This window comes from Staurois parvus, unplaced genomic scaffold (genome assembly GCF_062004578.1).
Source record: "Staurois parvus isolate SC_StPar_1 unplaced genomic scaffold, SC_StPar_1.0 ptg000070l, whole genome shotgun sequence".
Taxonomy (NCBI): Eukaryota; Metazoa; Chordata; class Amphibia; order Anura; family Ranidae; genus Staurois; species Staurois parvus.
Window position 1 is genome coordinate 161,759 of NW_028317866.1, and position 19,818 is coordinate 181,576.

Sequence of the window (19,818 nt, forward strand, 5' to 3'; positions counted from 1 at the left end):
TTTAATGTTCCAAACAGTTGTTTTGGCCACGCCTAATGTTTTTGCTATCTCTCTGATGGGTTGTTTTGTTTTTTCAGCCTAATGATGGCTTGCTTCACTGATAGTGACAGCTCTTTGGATCTCATCTTGAGAGTTGACAGTAACAGATTCCAAATGCAAATAGCACACTTGAAATGAACTCTGGACCTTTTATCTGCTCATTGTAATTGGGATAATGAGGGAATAACATACACTTGGCCATGGAACAGCTGAGAAGCCAATTGTCCCATTACTTTTGGTCCCTTAACAAGTGGGAGTCACATATGCATACTGTTGTAATTCCTACACCGTTCACCTGATTTGGATGTAAATACCCTCAAATTAAAGCTCAAATTGTGTCGATGTCCCAATATTTATGGACCTGACTGTAAAAACTGCAACACATACATTATTTGCTGCTATTGATGATTCGCCATTTGGATGTTTACTACTAGTGTTGGGCTGAATGTTCGAGTTGAACCTAACTTCAACTCGAACATTGACTGTTCGTGTGTTCGCTGAACACATGAACGATACGAGCATTCGGCGGGCTGTTCACCCTCCGCACCCCACAGTGCACTGCGCCCTGACAGTGCATTGTGATTGGTCAAAGCAATGCACCTGACCACTGTTCGGCCCATCACTATTTACTACTTTGAAGTATGAAATGCTAATTTTTCTGCATTTTGTGAATGCTGTGATATTTTTATTAAAATATACCTGTTAGGTATTGTTATGTTTTAGAGGATGCTATCTTCCAAAACACCATAGTCCTGTTAATTTTAAAGGGTAAGTCTACTTTTTTAGGAAAAAACAGAAAATATAACATAGCATATACAATCGCTACACAAACCATATCATAATTGAATGTTGTTAAAAAATACCTTTCCTTTTCAATCTGCAGTGCTGTAATTTTCTTTATTTTTTCTGTACAATTCAAGGCAATATTGCAACCAGGAGGCCTTTTGTACACAGATGGTGTACAGAACTGCCACAAAAATGTAATTTCCTGCTTGTGTAATTGGCTTATTCATTTTCCCAGAAGTCTGCACCAAGATGTAAGTCAGATTTTAGGCATCCTCTGCAACAAAAATTTTATTTTTGGTGAGATACTCCCAAAGCGGTAATCACTTCTAAAGGGATGCTGACACTGCAACTTTCCTCATTGGAACACTGCAAGTGCATCAACTGATTAATAATGAAAAGTCATTCCTATTCAGATTTGCTGTGGCCATTGACTTAAACAATCTTTTTTTACAAAGCAGAAACAGGAATCTGAAATGAAGTTTGTTAAAATGTGATGCAATGTATATTGTTTTTTTCAACCAATGTGGAATTACTGGTGATAAATAAACAGTGATACAAGCTGTATGACTGCAACCATAATAATGGTTCTTTTACAATATAATTCCCATTTGAACTGTAATAATATAACTATTGTTCTAACAAATCTGTAGGACTCTTAACTGTACATTCATTTTCATGAATGTTCCACACTTTAGAACTAGAAGCTGGGAGATCTGTATATACAGATACAGGCACAATTTTCATACTTTTGGCTCTGTATGCCACCAGAATAAATTAAAATGAAACAATCCAAATTAATTTGAAGTGCAGACTTTCAGCTCTAATTCATGGAGTTGAACATAAATATAAAATACAAATTTTAGGAACTGCAACCATCTTTATACACAGTCCCTCAATTTTCAGTGGCTCAAATGTAATTGGACAAATTAATATAATAATAAATAAAATGTTCATTTTTAATATTTTGTTGAGAATCCTTTACTGGCAATGACTGCCTGAAGTCAGGAACCCATGGACATTACCAAATACTGGGTTTCCTCCTTTCTGATGCTTTGCCAGGCTCTAACTGCATCTGTCTTCAGTTGTTCTTTGTGGGTCTTTCTGCCTTTTAGTTTTGCCTTCAGCAAGTGAAATGCATGCTCAATTGGATTGAGATCAGATGATTGACTGCCATTGCAGAATATTCCACTTCTTTTCCTTCAAAAGCTCCTGGGTTGTTTTTGCAGTGTGTTTTGGATCATTGTCCATCTGTACTGTGAAGCGCCGTCCAACCAACTTTGCTGCATTTGGCTGAATCTGGGCTGACAGTATCTCTTTAAACACTGCAGAATTCATCCGGCTGCTTTTGTCATCTGTCACATCATCAATAAACACCAATGACCCAGTGCCACTGGAAGCCATGCATGCCTATGCCATCACACTGCCCCCACAATGTTTTACAGATGACGATGTGTGCTTTGGATCATGAGCTGTTCCAAGCCTTCTCCACACTTTTTTTTTCCCATCATTCTGGTACAGATTAATCTTAGTTTCATCCGTCCAAAGAATGCTTTTCCAGAACTGGTCTGGCTTTTTTAGATGATTTTTGGCAAAGTCTAAGCTGGCTTTTCTATTCTTCAGGCTTATGAATGGTTTGCACCTTATGAAGGACCCTCCGTATTTGCTCTCGTGAAGTCTTCTCTTGATTGTAGACTTTGACAATGATACGCCCACCTCCTGGAAAGTGTCCTTCACTTGTCTGGATGTTGTGAGTGGGTTTTTCTTTACCATAGAGAGGATCCTGTAATCATCCACCACTGTTGTCTTTCATGGACGTTAATGGCTCTTTATGTTGCTGAGCTCACCAGTGCATTCTTCTTTCCACCGAATGTACAAAACTGTTGAGTTGGCCACTACTAATGTTGCTGCTATCTCTCTTATGGATTTTTTTCATTTTTGAAGCCTTACAATGGCCAGTTTCACTTGCATGGTCAGCTCTTATGAACACATGATGTAGGTTCACAGCAAGAGATTCCAAATGCAAATGCCACACTTAGAATCAACTCCAGACATTTTACCTGCTTAATTGATGCAGAAATAATGAAGGAGTAGCTCACACCTGGCTATGAAACATCTTTTGATTGTCCAATTCATTTTGCTTGGTTTGTGTTGTTTTGAACCAAATTTCGGGTGTGAAAAATTGCGCTTAAAAGTGGGAGGAAATTAAAGGATTGGGCTTGGAGTACACAGTAAAATAAAACAATATTTTATTTTTTGCAGACCCAGTAAGTATTAATTCACCCAATGGTGAATTAATTCACCCAATGGTAACATAAAGAAATGTTTTTCATTGACTGAAGAATGCTGATCAGAAATAACAATAATAGACATATTACAAATAAATATCATACTGATCAGAATCCACCAAACTGTAGACAATCAATGCTATACATCAGGGTTTCTCAACCAGGGTTCCTCCAAGGTTGCTAGAGGTTGCTTGAACAACGAGCAATATCCACCTCTCAGATAGGTTCCCGCTGACATTGATATTTTTAGCTGTCTATAAGGGGGTAATTCTTCTCAATGACCACAAGTGTAAGGAACATACTTCCCACTGACGATCACACGAATGTATCATGATCTGTAGATACAGTAATTTTTAGCAGGAGTTCCCCGAGACCAAAAAGTCATTTCAAGGGTTCCTCTGTGTTGAAAAGGTAGAGAAAGGCTGCTATACATGTCAAAAAATAATCAACTGTGTACTCTGTATAAACCAGTCCAAAGCCTGAAGATACTACTGTGATCAGTATAAATGTGTTAGCCGTAAACTAATCTGTCTGCTGCTTACAGTACAGTATGAAACTAGTTGGCCTCTCCCAAGATTGTCCTCATCATGATATCCATACAAGTATCTCTGTCAATTTATTCTGGGTGTGTCATACTACCCCCTTTAAGTACACAAATGCTGGGCGGGTCACTACAAAATCACATATGGATAACGTTGTAGTGTACCAGGCTGCCAACCACCGCCCTCACAATTTTCCTCACCCACACAAACACAGCAGAACTGGCAAAGTCTAACTCACCAGAGGGATCAGGACTAGGGATCAGTAACTAGAGACACTCCACTGTAGCACTCCTCCATTACCCAGTCCAACACCAGCCCGGCTCAACTCCCGGCTGCTCTACCATAGCCCCCAACTGCTGATGTACACGGCCCACAGTGAATTGCTTTATTCTGGTAACTGGCAACTGAAGTGAATTTTGGGCTTTAGTGGGTCAATGCTGAACATTTCCAAAATATGCATATAATGCAAAACAATTTGAAAATGGTATATTTATTTAACAATCCTAGGATTTGTATTAGCTTTGGATAGAGTGGTGGAGATTTAACAAAGTTCAAAAATGTAGGAGTATTAAGGGAATTCTATTTATACAGGTCTCCCCATCCCATATATTCAAGTGAGCCAATATTGTTTAAGCCCTGGTTCACACTGGATCCGACTTTGAAATTGATAGAATTCACTTGGAGTCACATGATTTCAAAGTCGGAAAGCAGTGCAACTTTATAGACATCTGTGCGAATTTATGCACAGATGTCTATGCAAGTCACACCCCAAATCAGCAAAAGTAGTGAAAAAACTATTTTCCTAAACGCTGCGACTCTGATGAAGTCAAAGTCACAGCAATTAGAACGGTTCCATTGCCGATCATTGCATGTGAACAGTCAAATTGCATGACAATTCGCATCAGTGTGAACCAGGGCTTAATGCAGGCCATACATGAGTCAAATTCTAAATGAATTTTCTTTAGAAAATCAGAAATTGCATCTGTTTTGCAATCTGATGGTGCCAGCATTTATTTCGAAATTCAACCAACTAAGCCTTCAATTTCACCTCATGTTGCTACAGAAAAGTTTTTTGGTGGCCAAAAATTTTCTATTCTTTCCAGGTCACAGCTCATGCTCATTTCTTTTTCGTTTATATTTCCCGTACAATTCTCCCATCATGGATTAAAAATTTGTTTGTTTTTAAAAACATTTCCAACATGCCCAATCACTCAAATTTGATGGTCACATGAACAATGGCCATTTCTGTGACCCAATAATGGTGTGACATTCGAAAGAAAATTCTTAGAAAAGATTTTCGAAAGAAAATTCTTTCAGAATTCGACCCATGTATGGCCGGCTTAATTGACTTTTCGAGACTACCTGGGCAACAAATTATATGTAATGTACAGCGCTGAGCGAACTGTTGGCGCTTTATAAATACTGTATAATAATAATAATAATTACATTTCAGAGCACATCATGGCTACATTAATGAAGGTCATACATGGGTCGAAATACGAACTCATTTTCTTTAGAAAATCAAACATTTTGTGTGTTTCATAATTCAATTGTGCCACCATTGATTTTGAAATTCAACCAACCAAGCCTTTATAATTTCACCTCAAGCTGCTACAGAAAAGAATTTTCATGGCCAAGAATTTTCTTTTTCTTTCCAGGTCATGCTCATGTTTCTTCTTCGAATACATTTCTCGCACGACTTTTCCATCATTGATTAGAAATTCGTTTGTTTTTCAAAAAATGTCCAACATGCCCGATCACTCAAATTTGATGGATGCACAAAAATTGGCCATTTCTCTGGCCCACTAATGGTGTGAAATTCGAACGAAAATTCTTAGAAAGGAATTTCGAAAGAAAATTATTTCGGAATTCGACCCATGTATGGCTGGCTTAAGATTACTTAGGTAGATATAAAAAATATATAATTTGAAGCTGACCCCAACCTCTCCCTCAACAAAATTGGAGGGTTTTTTTTCTTTTTCTGGGAGCAGGTACCTTTTTCTGACTGGTAATCCTATGTGAAAATTACATCAGAGAGAGAGGAAGAAAGCATTACAGTAAAATCAGTCTGTATAAGCAGTAAAGCATGCTTGTTATACTCACTGTGGAACCTGAGGGGTCAATCCTCTGCATTGTGTAAAAATGCTGCTTGATTTTGTCTTCTCTTATTCTCCCCTTCTTCCAGTGTCTCCCTCTTATCTCCTGATAAGACATACCGGGTGGAGACACTCTGCACATGCTCAGTTTGGTGTGTATTGCTAGACAGGTTTTTTTTTTCTTCTTGGGAGAGTGCAGGTGATCAGCACAGGGCCAATCAGCACTGTCCAGACAGAGGGCATGGGTTCTGCATCCTCCTAGAGCAAAATGAAAACTCCTCCTACAAGCTTTAACCTGTGCTCTGCTGAACACTGATAGAAGTCACAACACTGCTCTAACTGCTGATGATAAATGTATTTAGCAGTTTATATTTACAAAAATAATTGCATTTCCATGTTCTGTAAACTGTGGGAGACCAGATAGAGGGAATGCAGGGTCCTGGGTTTAGTAACACTTTAAAAAGTAAAGGGAACTACAAAATATTGAAATGTTAGATATTATCATCGTGTCCTTATCTGTATACATTCTAAGATATGTATATCCCCAACTTTACATATCAATATCATACAAATATAAGAACAAGTGATTAATAGCATCATATTACTGTACAAAGCACACCCTGAGATATGTCTGGATATGTACAGATTAGAATGTGTGCAGATAAGAACATGATAACAGCATCTGATATTTCAGCATTTTGTTTGTTTATTTGGAGCTAGGAATAATTATTATGGACACATTGTTTGTTAACTGAGCTGCACAATATTTTGAAAGTGAATATTTTGTTGATACATTTTATATAGTATTATCTTAACACTTTTAAGGTAGTTTAACACTTGACATTTTGAGCATGGTCATACACATACACTCAACGGTAGACATGTGCAAAACCAAAAAAATGTGTTTCGATTTGAAATCTAACAAATTTTGTGTAGCTGGATTTGATAAATTTGTTCAATTCATTTTCAGGATTTGTTTCAGTAATTCACATTCAAATTCAATTCAAAAACATTTTGACCAAGTTTGAAGTCGTTCACAGTCAAAATTGGTTCAACCGAATTTGAAATTGATTCAACAAAATTTGAAATGTCGTTTGAAATCGAAAAGATTTCAACTGCATTTGAAAACATTCTACCGAATTTGTAAAGTTAAGCTGGCCATACACGTGTAGATTTGATAAAAACAATAAATAAATAAAAGTCAGCAGTTAGAAAAACTGTAGCTGCTGACTTTTAAAAAAACGGACACTTACCTGTTGCTCGATTCCCCAGTGTCCCCTCCACCCCTGCAGCCCGTTTCACCAGCTGCCCTGTGTTCCCAGCGCTGGCATCTTCAGTGTGGGCACCCGGCTGTGACAGCTTGTGACTTCACTGCTCACTGCGCATGAGCAAGAAGCGCTGGGCTTTGTGAATGGTCTTCTGGGACCTGTCACATGAAAGACAACTTCCACTGCCAATTGCCTAGGCGATTGCAGAGGAAGTGGAAGCTGATACCTATCAATTTCCGGTACCTGCTCCCTCCACCCCCTGCTCGCCAAAGGTGACAATCCTTAATGAGGAGCAGGGGACCAGTCCTTAAAGCAGAACTTCTCCTTTTGGTTGCAGCTCCGCTTTAAATTGGTTTTCAAATGTTTGTTCAATTTTGTTTTCTAATTGAATTTTGGCCAAATTTAATTTTGCTAGTTTGGATTAATTTAAATTAGTTATTTTTGTAATTCAAAATTCTGATACATCTGAATCTCCGAATAACAAAAAAATCTGTCTGAAATTGGATTCAGAATGAAACAAACCGCACATGTCTACTCCTCGGCCACTTTATTAGGTACACTTTGCTAGTGCCAAGAAAATATTCCCCACACCATTACACCACCACCACCAGTCTGAACCCTTGATACAAGGCAGGATGGATCCATGCTTTCATATTGTTTATGCCAAATTCTGATCCTACCATCTGAATGTCGCAGCAACCAGTCTGCCCATTCTCCTTTGATCTCTGACATCAACAAGGCATTTACGTCCACAACTGCCACTCACTGGATAGTTTCTCTTTTTCTGACCATTCTCTGTAAACCCTAGAGATGGCTGTGCATGAAAATCCCAGTAGATCAGCAGGTTTTGAAATACTCAGACCAGCCCATCTGGCAGCAACAACATGCCATGCTCAAAGTCACTTAAATCCCCTTTCTTCCCATTTTGATTTTTGGTTTAAACTAGTCATCTCCATCACATCTACATGCCTAAACGCATTCAGCTGCAGCCATGTGATTGGCTGATTAGCAATTTGTGTTGCCAAGCAATTGAACAGGTGTACCTAATAAAGTGACCAGTGAGTGTATTTGTTTCTTTGCACGTTCCACAGTGAGGTTAGTGACTGCAGCTGGATAATTATTTATTATATCTTTGGCACAGATCTTTTCACATTTATCATTTCACTATTTTGTGTTCCCCTTTTCCTTGATTCTTCCCCTTTTTATCCTTTCTTATTTTACCATCTTTCTGCTCCCTCCTTTTTTCTCCTGTTTTTTTTTATTAAAAGATGTAATGTTCTTAATGCACTTAGGTACTGTTTTTTACATATATGTTTGTTTTATATTAGTTTGTTCAAAATTGGCGTATTAATATAGAATTTGACTCTATTTCTTTCAACATATTGGTGCTACATGGAGTGGTTTGTCTAATTATGTTTAGGATAGGTGTGGCTGAGATCCTGATTTCCTGTGTACACAGCTGTGTAAAAGGAGCAGAGTCTTTCAGCAGGTTACCTATGAATAAGTCTTCATGCACACTGGATGTTTTTACAGCGCCTGTTTTTGGCTTTTGATGTTTTATCTACAGCCAGTAAACTCCCCAGCATGTAAATCTATCTATCACTCACAGATGCATTGCCAGCCCCTGAGGAAGCAACGTTTGTCATGAAATTTGTTGGTCGCTGCCTGCACAGTTTGAATATCCTCTACTTTCCTGAAGAAATGCTTTGTTGGTACCATCTGTACTGTAATTATTAATTGGAGGTGATGTGATGTTAATAAACGAACACTGATTTTATTCCTTTGTGTACTGAGTTTCTGTGCCAAAAAAGTCCATTTAATATTCTTCCTCCCAAAATCCCCAGCATGTTATCCTATGTATCCATGCACACAGACTGTAATCAGCATTTTTTGGCAGGGGTTTTTTTGGCTGGAAAAAACCTCCGGAACTAGTGGGTTTCTAGAGGAGTTTTTTAGCTGTAAAAATGCTCTAACGCTGAAATACATGGCAAAATGTGGTAAACACAGTAAATCGCGACAAACCGGCGTTTTTGGCCTTTTTTTGAGCAAAAAAAGCTAAAAAAATGCAAAAAAAAGCAGCTAATGCAAAAAAGCTACAAAATGCTGAAAAACTCATGTTTTTAATGTGACTTAACACAGCTCACGTTACCAGCATTATTAAAAAAAATATATATATATATATGGCAAAATGATATTACATCAACTATTAACAATCAATCAAACAGTGCTCCATCTACCCCTAAAGGGACCAACATTAATTCTAATCCTCCCAATGTTAATGTTACTAAAACTAAAGGGAATTTAATATCTAACCCAAATGATATGAGAGACAGAGATAACCCTCAGGTTTATAAAACTCCCTATTTTCCAAGAAAAAGGGGTGGTGGACGCCCTCTTAATAATAACTTTAATGAGCCTTTTTCACCAAAATGGAGGAATTCAGGGCCCATAGGCAGGTCACCATATCAAATTCAGAATCAATATCAGATCCTTACCTCTAATAGATTTCAAGCTTTTGAAGATTATAGAGAGGAATCCCATGATACCTCTTATTATCCAGCACCCTCTTATGGAGAGGAAGGGGATATATTAGGGGACAGTCTACTTCGTTTTTTCCAATGAGGCGAGGAAGGGGTTATTATATAGAAAGGGAACAAGAGGGTGTAGAGCAGGGTGGAGGGTCCAGCGCAAAAAAAACAGAGAATGGAGTAAAAGATGTAGGAATTTATAATCTAAGTATTACAATATTGACACATAAAGAAAATAATATTTTGAATTTGGGTTTAAAATGTGCCCCTAAAAAAATCTATTAATAAATTCAACATTTATATAGACGTACACAAATACATAGGACAATTACATTTAAAAAAAATATTTTCTTAATAATCCAAGAATTAACGTTAATAAACAAACCCAAGAGGGTATTTGTTTAGATAGTGGTCTCCATAATAAATCCACATTCAATCCTCCAAATGTAGCTAATCAATGTATAGATGTATTTAAAAATTTCATAATTAGGGATTTGGAATTAATCAATCCGACTAAATATATTAATACCCCATATATTATGGAGGGGATTAAAGATTTAGAAAAAAGGAAGGACATTGCGGATAAGGGAGGGGGTGTTGTTATTTTAGATAAAGTGTTCTACATGCAGAAGTTGAAAACTATGTTGAATGATGATAAAGTATATAGATATTTATTGAAAGATCCCACACATAGGTATAGGGATGAACTCAATTATTAGTGAAGTGGGGTTACCAAAATCATGTTTTAAATAAGGAAAGTAAGTAATCAACATCAATGGAGTTTCTTGTCTGATTTCCATTGTCAGTACAAGGATGTAGAACACATTTTTAAGAAGCATTGGCATATTTTGTAAATGGACAAAACGTTGGGAAATATTCTGCCAATGACACCTAAATTTATATGTAGGAGAGCCCCAAATTTTGGGGAAAAAAAGTGTTTCAGAACACTTTTCTAAACATCATCATAAGGATCCTTCCCTATTAAAATTTTGGGGAATCGATTGGATACCCCCCAAATGGCGAGGATCAAATAGAGTTATGGATTTATCTAAACGTGAAACTAAATGGATCTTTCTTCTCAAATCACTAACACCATATGGATTAAACGTTGAATTAGATTTAAACTGCTTCATTAGTGATCTCTGAAGCTCTATTATGTAGTGACCCCCAAAAAATCAATTATTGTACTGAATTATTCTCAAATAGATGATATAGGTATAATTATTTTACTATTATTATTATTTTAGTGTATTTTTAACTTTAATTTTATTTATATATTTTAATTTTTAATTTTTTTTTCTTTTTTTAAATAAAGTGTAAGATTATAATATATGGTTGTGTAATACGTTTGTAAAAGCCCAAAGATGTATGTTATTATATTTATATTTGTGAATGAAATATTTATCATTGTCATGATATTTGATAGTCTGCCCTTAAATATGGTAGTTATGGTTGATCATTTCCGCCAGGTTATAGGCATAATAAGGAGAAATTAATCGATTATTAATAATTCATGTCTAGAGATTTAGGGATATATCAGCATAATATGGTTGTAGATACTTAATTATTCACACCATCTTATCCATGTTTGATGAAACTTTAAATATATCCTCATATGTACATGTTTTTGTGCCCTTAAATATGGCAGCTGTAGCGGTTAACTTCTGCCAGGTTACAGGCGAAATTTCCGCTATAGTAAAGTCAACCAATTAACAGCACTGCATAGTTACTGAGCACGCTATAAAAGCGTGGAGCCGTATCGCTTAGCCACTCCCTATGAATAAGTCCAGAAGACGAAACGCACCAGGAATTGGCTGAGCGAAAACCGGAAGTGACGATCTTTGGAACCGGAAGTGACGCAAGTTGTCTGAGAGTGAGGATCGGCAGCGGTGAGAACATTGTGCGGTCTTCCCTCTCTGACATCATCTTCACTAAGTAGAAAGATATATCTTTGGGCTTATCTTAAATTTTGCTCTTGTAAGTGAGTTTCTTTGAGCAGAGATTAAATGGTTTTAAAGGATACTACACTATGTATGGTCTCTATTTCCTTTCTTTCACATGATATGAAGAGTCATTTCCAGAGATTGTAGGTCTGGAGTGTTGGAGCCATTCTGGGGAAGTTGCTGTGGAAAGTCAGTTACTGAGACTATTGGTTTGGAGTGTTGGAACCATTCTGAGAAAAGTCGATGTATGTGAGTGATTATCCTGGTCTGGAGAAATATATGTTTAAACCAAATTTTGCCAACCATGAGAGTGGGAGGCAAATAAAGTTGGTGAGTGCACACCTAAAGGGGGAGCACAGCACAATTTGGATATTTATTTATTTACAGTCACGTGGTGATTTATTTTGAAAAATTCAACCCACATGGTGATTTTAAAGAGGATTTTTATTGATGGACTTTTTGTTTGTGAATTTTTTTCCTTTTATTATATATGATTTACAGAGCGCTGCATGTATATTTTGGGAGTTCAAAATATCATTTATTGGTTACAAAGTGTTATTAAAATGCCCAGTATGCATGGAGTCTAAGGCTTCAGATGAAATGCGTTAAGCTTTGTTGTTCTTATGGATGCTCAGGACTGTTTGCACTTTTATTAAACCCCTGCAGGTTTAAGCCATAATGTACTAGTATGTACCGTACACAAGTACATTATGACAGACTTACCTATAAACGGAGCCCTCCAGCAATGCGTTGTCAGGACTCTCTCCGATCCCCAGCGGCTTCCATATTCACCTGATCTTCATTCTGGGTTTCACATCTTCGGAAACTTGATTGGCCAGGCTGATGTGACATCACTCCTGCGTATACATATAAGAGTCTTATCGCTGCGGCACAGAGAGCGAGCCATAAATGTAGTTTGAGCTGCGCATGTGCAACTCAGATCACATTACCCGCTGACAGGCAGGGGAGACATGTATGACAGAAGAGACCTCTAGGGTCTCTTCTGTTATAAAAAAGCCTGCCTGTCAGCGGATGTTCATATATTGACTTTACTACCTATAATAAAATATTACTAAAGATCATAAGTGGACTCCAGCTTTCTTATCTGTTTTGGATGCGGACAGGAATCAGGCCATTTGAGAACAAACATCGCTGGAGAGTATTTTTGGTAAGGAGGCCACTTTGTGTGGTCAGGCCATGTAAGTACCTGGATTTGATCTGCCATCAAACTCTTGCAGTCTCTATATATCAGTAGTGAAGAGTGAGGAAGGAGTCAATCAGTTCATAGTATGTAGACAAGAAGCATGCTGATAGGAAGAAAAAGCAGAGTGACAGAGAGATGAGCTCATCACTGTGCTGCTTCTCCTTTCATTGTCCAGTCACAGGCTGGGGTGGGTCCAGAATGACTGCAGGGGAAATGTTTGCAATACATCTCAATTACTGCACCAAAAGCTGGTTTTGTCATTTGTTTTTCTTTCAATGGACTATTCATTTTATCTTGTTATATTTGACTGGAATTCTGCTTTCATTACTAATTTTAAAATTGACATATCAGTCTCCTACAAATGTATTTTTTTGATGATCGTGATGGGTGATGTAATACACTGCATGAGATATACTGTACATGTTAACACCTTTCAGTAACTACTGTACATCAAACGCATGTTGGAGAGTTTAACCCTCAGAGTGACTTACATGTACCCTGCAGTTAGAAGAAAAAAAGACTCCTCCATTGTGAGATATTAATAACCACTTAAATATCAGGCACTTTCACCTCCTTCCTGCCCAATTTTCAGCTATGTCGCATTTGTCCACACAAATATAGTTTTCTTTTGGTGGTATTTAAACACCACTGGGTTTTTCATTTTTTGCTAAATAAACACAAAAAGACCAAACATTTTTTTAAAAATGCGTTTTTCTTATTAGCAAATTTAGCAAATTAATAATTTTTCTTCATAAATTTAGGCCAAAATGTAATCTGCTACATTGCCTTGACGAAAATAACCCAAATCAGTACATACCACAAACTATGGTATGTACTGTATCTGAACATCAATCAATCCTGATTTACTGACTGCCTAAAAATGAGGCCAAAAAAATGTCAGGACAGAACAGATATCCCCAAAATGACTCCTTTTTGGAAACTAGACAGTCCAAGCTATTTAGTAAGAGATATGGAGAGTTTTTTGAAGTTGTCATTTTTTGTAATAGTTTTTTGGAAAATGAAATAATTTTTTTTCTAACATACTGTCACGAGTGCAGTACAGCATCATCATATAACTGGCATGGAGGTGTGGAGGTAATCCGGGACACTGACTGGTGACGTACGGGAAAAAAAAGAATAATCTTTTTTTACATTTTTTTATCTTTTGTTTCTTTTTGTTTTATATTTCTTTTCTTTATTTACATTTTTTAATGCACTGAGACCAGAGCAATACTGTGTTACCATAGTAACATCGTACTACTCTGGGTAAGTGATCAGGGTTTTTATTTTTACACATTATGATTGCTTTTCACAATGAATTTGACTGTCATAAGCAAGCATTTTTACGGAATGAAATTGATTCATTCAGTACGTATTGTGATTAGCTGTGATTGGCCACAGCTAATCACATGGTACAGATGGGCTGTGATTGACCCTGTCTCTACCATGTGATCACTGTGCCCAATCACAGCTGGCAACACAATTATACACAATGAATGGCATGAATCAAAGCCATTTATTGCTTACAATTATCATGTGATCTGCTGTGATTGGACACAGTGATGGTACAGTAATCTGTCATCAGCTGTGTCTGTTAGCTGCATACAAATTGCATTCTGGAAGGACGTCATACTACGTCCACCCAGAATGACGAAAGCCCTGCATGGCTGCCATTTTGCAATACGCCAGGCAGAAAGGTGTTAACACGTACAGTATATCTCATGCAGTGTATTACATCACCCATCATGATCATAAAAAAACTGGGGGAGTGTTGTCACAGATTGACAAAAGATATGTTTTGCTTTTACGCGAATCAACAGTCTCTTCTTCAAAGCAAAGAATTGCAAGAGTCATTGTTTATGCAATATAATTCATACCTCTTAGGTAAAATTCTCTCCTCCTTTCCACCACTCTGACTGTCATACATTCATTCGCCAAAGTCTGTGAAAAGTGTAGACATTCTGCTTGTGTATGATACAATGGTCACCTGACTTCAAGAAGCATTTTCATCCATCCATCCATGAGCGAGAGTTTGGAGGAAGTTAACGAGGGATCACTAGCGGCTGTTTGGGAGCCTTTCATGTCCACCTAAGCTGGTTATAAATCTACTCAATCATTTCCATCCATCCATCCATGAGTGAGAGTTTGGAGGAAGCTAAGGAGGGATCACTAACGGCTGTTTGGAAGGCTTTCATATCTATCTAAGCTGGTTATAAATCTACTCAATGTGGGTGTAATGATGGACATTTAATTTGTTTTTTCAACCTCATACAGTATCACACTATTGGTGTTTTCTTTTTTATTTTCATAGCTTTATGTGGAATGCTTTTTGGAGGGATATTCAGTAAGGAATCGACAAAGGGAAAGACACCTGTGGAGACTACACCCCACCTCTAAGCCTGTTTTGATTCTGAAAGCCTTATTAGCTTTAGAATCCACTTTATCTGGTGAGTGCGGGTGAAATTACTTTCCAATGATGATGTGAGCACGCTGGAAATTTTATTTCTTCACTTTTTTACCACGTTTTGTTTGGGACACTGGACTTTATTTTGGATCCCTTTTGGACTTATAACTTATTTTCACTTTGCACTATTATTTGCGCTGTGTTTATTATGAGAAAAGTGTATATAAGACCAGGGGCGGACTGACAGCTCATGGGGCCCCTGGGCAATAGGGGATCATGGGGCCCCTGTGTCCTTGCCCAAACTCAAAAAAGCCTATGAAAAAGGTACCAGAGGCATCACATGGGGCCCCATTCTGACCCTGGGCCCTCGGGCAGTGCCCGAGTTTCCAAATGGTCAGTCCAGCCCTGTATAAGACACATTGAGGGGATGGTGACAAAGCTCTGTCTGGCAGACAGGCTGTAAAAATGTTACCAAAAACAAAGATGGTAGAGTAGGGAAGAGTTAAAGTCTCTCATTTTTTTTTTGTGACCTCATTGGGGAGATTTTTCTTCATTCCTGACATGTAATAGCCATTTAAGAGAGTGGAGTTGCGTCTTTTACCAGAACAGGAAGGCACAGCCATAGTAAATTAATTGATAGAAGTTTTCCCTTTAGCACTCTACTATAAATAATAGTGGTGCACCAAAATGAAAATTCTGGACTGAAACCAAAACTGAAAATTCAGGATGCACTTGGCTGAAAACCGAAACCAACATTAACAGTTTAAAAAATATATATTTTTTTTATATATCATTGTTTTATATTCGACTTTTTAATTAATATGAATTTAAATGAGCATGAATTTAAAAAGTAACTTCCATTAAAGTAAAATAACTTTTATTGAAAGAAACACAAAAATTGGACAGAAAATACAATGAAATATATATAAAATTAAAAAAATTAAACAGAGACGTTTTTGCATTGAGGTCAATGGGGGGCATTTTTGCACTGTAGTCAATGGGACGTGATTTTCCTTTGAAGTTAATGGTGTGTAATTTTCCATTGAAGTCAATGGGACACGATTTTGAATTTACATCAATAGGGGACGTGTTTGCATTATGGTCAATGGACTGCGATTCTGCATTGATGTCAATGGGATGCGATTTTGCATTGAAGTCTATAGGGGGTGTTTTTGCATTGCACTCAAAGGGACGCAATTTTGCTTTGAAGTAAATGGGAAACAATTTTGAATTTAACTCAATAGGGGACATTTTTGCATTACGGTCAGTGGAATACAATTTTACATTGATGTCAATAGGACGTGATTTTGCATTGAAGTCAATAGGAGACATTTGGATTGAAGTCAAAGGGATGCAATTTTAATTTGAAGTTAACGGAATTTGAATTTTGCATTGAAGTCAAAGGGACGCGATTTTGCAATTTTGCATTGAAGTCAACAGTATATGTTTTTTTTTTTCTATCGCCAAAATGACAATAACCCTATTTTCAGCTGATCATTTATGGCGGTCGACATATCAGTGCATCACTAATAAAAAAATGTTTTCTTTTCTGTGTCTGCATTGATAGATTTCCTTCTCCTCACTTCCTGTCTTGTCAGGAAGTTATGGGAGATCTCCAAAATAGGAACAAAAACAGTAAAAAAAAGGCTCTAACGCTTCTTGTTGTATAAAACTGAAAATAAAACATTTTTGGTGTAGTTGGGCTTTAAATTTCTGCCTACTATTCAAAAGCTGTTTCACTTCATTCAGCTTCCTTTCTTCAGAAACTGTTGGAAGGTGTTCAGTCCTCAGTCCTAGTGCTAGCATCCACATTGAAGCCATATAGGGGGCACCAAGTAGTGGATTGTCTATATTTGCCTAGTGTTTGTGAGCAGGGGCGGACTGGCCATTGGGGAACTCTGGCACTGCCCGAGGGCCCGGGGTCAGTAGGGGGCCCCATGAGATGTCCCTGGTACCTTTCATAGGCTTTTTTAGGTGTGATTTGAGTGTGGGCGAGGACACAGGGGCCCCATGATCCCATATTGCCTGGGGGCCCCATGAGTTGTCAGTCCGCCCCTGTTTGTGAGTGCAGGTTTTCTCCCACCGTCCAAAAAATATACCGGGAGCTTAAATGGCCTCCATCCAAACTGTTTGACTGTAGAAGGAACATTGCAGCATAGGGATTGATGTGAACAGTATAATCTATGTACTTTGTAAAGCAAATGTATTAAATAAATTGTAGTTTAATCTGCTTTTTTGGGAAGTATCCAAGAAGCAGCTTTTGAAGAGGTGTTTTTGGACAATACCAATCTGAATACTGAAAACATTTGGAAACAAATATATCTGCATGACGGAAGTGAAAGCTCACAATGAGATATTACTTCTGTCATGAATTCTGGGGTTATTTTTAGAGTTTATGGAACTTAGCTGAAACAATTTCCTGGTAAGTCATAGAGAAATTCTACTACGCTGCACAATGAGGTGGAACAAAATACGTTTTGTGTGACTTTTTAAGCGGTAGTAAACTCTAGTAACAAGAAAAAAAAAGTTTTCCCCTGCAAGACGAAGGCTTAATGTGCTAGTATGCATCACATATGAGCATATTATGAAATGCTTACCTTTAAAACGAAGCCCTCCAGTGGCTCGCTGTCACCGCTGACAGGGCTTCCATCTTTACTCGGTCCTTTTTCCGGGTTTGCGGGCTCCGGCGGCTTGAATGGCTGAGCTGCGATGACGTCACTCCTGCGCATGCGCATAGGAGTCACTTTTTATGGCACACAGCTCTGAAGGAATGGCACGGGCATAAATATCATCGGTGCACGTTTAGGGGATATTTACAGTACCTACAGGTAATCCTTATTATAGACTTACCTGTACGTACAAGTTAAAAATCAGACTGTACTACCACTGTAAAGGAAACAGTCATTGCTGACCTCCTTCTGAGTTGCCTGACTATCTCTGGCTTTAATACTGTCTTGGTCACTGACCCTAGAATGCACTGATTAGAAAGTCAGAAAGAACGTCATAACTCTTCATCTGCATACTTTCTCTAGGTCTGTGCCTTAGATTTTATTAAAGCCATTGGGTCAGCATGACAGCCATTTTCAAATACAAGTCAACAATGGAACCCTCATAATCTCTACGTACGGTCTTCTTTTAGGTCACTCTAGCGCATTCATAGATGGTAAAATCTTAGAATAGGTGAAGGTTTTTCTCTAACACCATTTTTAACCACATGCCGCCCAGCCACTGTAGAAATACGGCGGCAGGGCGGCACGGCTGGGCAAAACCACGTTTTAAATGTGTGTTTTTAAAACAGGTAGGGGGCGCACGTGAGACGCGCCACCGCCCTACCTGTCCCGCCGATCACAGCCGCGGGTGTCAGTCGTCGGGTCACAGCCGGTCGTTACCGGCTATGTCCCGGCGATCGGCGGCAATCGCTGACAGAGAGCACAGCTGCAGTAGCTGTGCTTTCTGTCAGTTCCCTGACAGCTCCAGGACACGCTGATCGGGACAGAAGAGTTTCTCTCTCCCGATCAGCGGTGTTCCCTGCAGTACACACCCCCGCCCCCTAGTAAAACACTCCCCTCACACAGTTAACAATTTCCCTGAATAATAAACTTAACCCCTTCCTCCCCAGTGTCATTAGTACAGTGTCAGTGTTTTTTTTTTGCACTGATCACTGTATTGGTGTCACTGAGGATGTCAGTGACCCCAAGTCAGTACCCCCCAATGTCAGAATGTCTGCCGCAGTACCGCAGTCCCGCCATAAGTCGCTGATTGCCACCATAAGTCACTGATCGCCGCCATAAGTTGCTGATCGCCGTCATTATTAGTATAAAAAAAACTAAAATTCCCAGTATCTTTCCCGCCATTTGTAAACACTATAACTTTCACGTAAACCAATTAATTTCCACGTATTGGGTTTTTTTTTTTAGCAAAGACATGTCGCAGAATGCATTTTGGCAGAAATTTATGACTAAATTTGATTTTTAAATTTTTTTTTACTGGACATGTTTTATAGCAAATAGTCCAAAATATTGTTTTTTTCCTCAAAATTGTCAGCCTTTTTTTTTATAGCGCAAAAAATAAAAACGCACAGGCGATCAAATACCACCAAAAGAAAGCTCAATTTGTGGGGAAAAAAAGGATGTAAATTTCATTTATGTACCGTTTTGCATGACTGCTCAATTGTCCGTTAAACTAGCGCAGTGCTGTATAGCAAAAAAATGGCGTAAATTGCAGTATTTATACCATAGTTTGTAGACGCTATAACTTTCACACAAAGCAATCAATATACACTGATTGGGATTTTTTTTACCAAAAACATGTAGCAGAATACATTTTGGCCTAAATTTATAACTAACTTTGAGTTTACGATATATTTATTATAGCTGAAAGTAAAAAATATCATTTTTCTTCAAAATTTTTGGCCTTTTTTTGTTTATAGCGTGAAAAATAAAAAGCGCACAGGTGATCAAATACCACCGAAAGAAAGCTCTATTTGTGTAAAAAAAAGGACGTAAATTTCGTTTGGGTGCAGCAGTGCATGATCGCGCAATTATCAGTTGAATTAGTGCAGCGCCGAGTAGCAAAAAGAAGCCTGGTCATTAAGGGGGGTAAATCCTCTGGAGGTCAAGTGGTTATAGCACTACTAAACCCCAAACCAAAAATTTTATATATTGCAGCTTACCAAACATTAGATGCGGTGCTTGCATTAGTATTCTTTTTTTACGCCTTTTCC